Below are 3,511 nucleotides of genomic sequence, written 5' to 3' on the forward strand. Positions count from 1 at the left end.
GCCGGTGGAGGGGCGGGCGCCCACAGCCCGATCCACCCTCTAGCAGGGCCCCGCAGCCGCAGCGCCTGCTGGATTTGCCCTTCTGCAAGGCAGCAGCCCGGCCGCAGCCCTTGTGCTGCCTCACTCTGCTGTCGCACCAGCAGCTGCCTCCAACGGGTTAGGTGGGACCCTGCCTCTCACCATCTTCTGGTGCCACTGGGAAAATGTGTATTCCCATGGCTCACCAGGGAAAATGGAACATCCCAAGTACTTTGGATGCGGGGCACGGGACTTGAGGCCATAATACGGGAAATCTGGGGTGGATGGCAAACGCCAGAGACCCGGCTGAGGCTGCGCAGCAGAGCGGCAGGGCGAACATGGGAGCTGTACCTCCTGCTGGGGAGAGCCAGGAGCAGCAGCCACAGCTAAGAACATTGATCCCCAAATCTGCAGGACATGACAGGCGCGTCCTTCCCCCAGAAGTGAAACAGTAACACAATGATTGTGTACAAAGACCTCAAGCAAGTGCTGCTCCTGCAAGGCAGCCCCAAGCACTGCATTTCTGGGCATGCGGGGGCTTGGCGAGAGGCGCAGGGAATGCCTGGGGCATTTCAGACTTGCCTGGCAGCCTCCGGACCTCTGCTGAGGGCCTGCGGGAGCACCCGGGGCTGAGTGGATTTGGAAGGAGCTCTCTTACCAGGTAGTGGGGCAAGTTTTTGCCTACATTGCCAGAGCTGAGGTTTGTCCCCTAGACAGCTCATGGGCATCTCTGCACTTTGTTTACACTCCAGCCATAGGAGATTGTGCCCCTTGGGCGTGCTCAGAGGTAGCAGACAGCATCCATGCCCCATTCGGGCAGGTACGCTTGGCAGCAGAGCACATACGGGACTAAGCATTTTGGGGACACAGAGCATTTCAAGGTGAACAGCAATATGCAGACAGGCACAAGCAACAGCAAAAAGTAACCAGCCCTACAGAGAACAACCAGAAGAGATGTTTTCTGATCTCTCCCCAGGCCTCTCCCACGCACAGCACTGCTCCCCAGGCAGTCGCATCACGGAAAAGGGGAGAGCTCAGATACCGACCTGCGATAGCCCCAGCTGAGCCCACCTCGCGCAGCTTCCCTGTGGCAGACAACAGATCCCTCTGGAGCAAACACTGTATTTGCCTTCTTTTGTTTATCCTGGGGCTGTGCCAGCAAGCAGTGAGCTGGAGGAGCGACGGAGGGGAGCTGGCATCGACTCGCAAAACTCTGTAGCTCTAATATTTACAATACAAACGTACGTTTCTTATTCCAGACCCACATCCTCCATAGCTCGGGAAATGCCCCTGTGGCCCTTCCCATCTTTGCTTCTCCTTGCAGGGTGTTTTTCTCCCCAGTTAGGGCTTGTTCTGTCTGTCCTGCCTTGTGACAACGTCCTCTTGCAGCGGCTCAGAGCACGCACAGGCGACCATTCGTCCCCATCAGCAGCTGAGCAGCGAGCAACTCCTGTGTGGGAGGTTACATGGACGAGGGCAGCAGGTTGCCACCTAACGCAGCCCTGTGCAGAGTGGTCACAGGCAGACCCGCTGCCATCTGCCTCCGATATTGCCCCTGCTGACCAACAAGCCGGTAACACTTAACCCAGCCTCTTCCTGACAGCCTGCCCTCCGCTCTGCGGGCCCAGCCTCGGTGAACGCTGGCTGGCTCTGCATTTCTCACCGCTGAGGTAGAGGCGGCATAGAGTCTGTCTTATCTCACTTGTTAGGGAAAGGGAATAATCCTCTGTTCTCCACCAGACCTGCCCCTGCCAGCTCTGCTCCCATTGCCTGCAGCAGAGCGACAACCCGGAGCATCCTGGGGAGCAGCAGGACCTTCCCCTCGCTTGCTCCAGAGCACTTGCAGACACTATAACAGAGCCAAGGGGCGGGATACTGCTGAGCTGACTAGCTAGGGAAGGCTGAAAGAACTGCACAGGGTGCCCACACATCTGCACCAGGACCCAACTAATGCCCCGATCCTGTACACCTGTCCCTGGAGGGATGGACAATGGGAGAATTAGGAACAGGACCTCCAAGGGGAGTCCAAGGTCTGTGGCTGGTTGCACTCCTGCAAGGGTCCTGGAGCAAGCCCTTCCCAAATAACCCAGCCAGGCTATTGTAGCACATCAGAAGGTCGCGGTTAGAGTCACTGTTGTGATCTTGCTTCCTTGAGCAGGTCAGCAGGCAGGCAACATCCCTGTCCCCTGCAAAACCACCACATGATTTAATGGCATCCCTCTGTGTCACCAGCTGACCCACAGCCCTCAGGCATTGGCATGGGACCTGGAAGCTCAACTGTCCTTCTGAAACCACTGGATAAGTGTCTTCTCTCACCAGCACTGCATCCTAACTCTCAGGCTCAGAAATTGCCTCCAGGTAGCTCGGTTTTGGGCCATACAACTCTATTTTCAAGCACAGCCACCACCTGGAAGTTGTCAGCCCAGTTATCCCCCACGGCAAAGCCCCATCGCCAGCCAGGTGCCGTCTCTCACAAGGATCATCGCAGCAGCTTGCAGGGGTCACACACACCCCCCAGGAGCACCGGCAACCAAAATATGTCTGTTCTCACAGGGACAGGGAGTAAAACACGCACATGAGTCTGAAGCTCATCTGCTTGTCTACCAAAGGGCTTAATTAAGGGTATTTAATTTCTCTTACCATTACAAGACTGCTGCTATGGGTTTGTATAAGGCTCAACAGCATCCACACGACCTGGTGGGCTGGAAAACACATACCTGCTCACTTTGGGGCTGAGCAAGAGGCCATTGGAAGTTTGGGCTCAGGAGGTGCAACACACCCTTGTTTAGAGGTCCTGCTAGTACTGGATCACACCCAGAGACACCCCGGTACCAGCAGCCCAGCCTGCCTGGACTGTTCCCCATGGGAAGGGAGAAGGCTCCACTCCACGGTTTGCGTGGTCCTGACTTAAAGAAGTTCCATTCAGCAGAAATGAAGCCAACTGAGTGCCTTGAACTTGGCTGAATCAGACAGAACCAAGTCCCACCATCATGGGGATGCCTGAAAGCTTAGCTCAGGCTTTTTTTCCACTGCTACATATTTTCTACCATCCCTTTAGCCCTTCTGAAACAGCCAAACCAAGTAATTAACCCCCCCACTCCCTCACCTCCCAGCACTTAGAAACTGCAGAAGGCTAAACAGATGCGTTGCAAGGAGGTTACCCACAAAGCTAGGGGAAAAACCGCAAATAAAAGCAGCTCGGAGGCAAACCTGAGCAGGGCAAGACAGGACATGCACGCAAGGAGGTTTACACAAAGAACAGCCCATGTACAAAAGGCACCACAACCTGCAGCAGTGAAAAGACAAATCTCCTCTCCCACCAGCTTGGATGGATGAACCTGCATGCATTTGCGTATGGGAGAAGGTGGTTTTGCAGCACCACAGGCCCCAGCGTCACCTAAAAGTGATGTTATAGCTGCCATGATAACGTACCATTTCAGGGCAAGATGAAGGAGGGGTGCAGAGGAGGGATGAAGGCTGCACAATGGTCCAC

This window comes from Egretta garzetta, unplaced genomic scaffold (genome assembly GCF_000687185.1).
Source record: "Egretta garzetta isolate BGI_Z169 unplaced genomic scaffold, ASM68718v1 scaffold215, whole genome shotgun sequence".
NCBI lineage: Eukaryota > Metazoa > Chordata > Aves > Pelecaniformes > Ardeidae > Egretta > Egretta garzetta.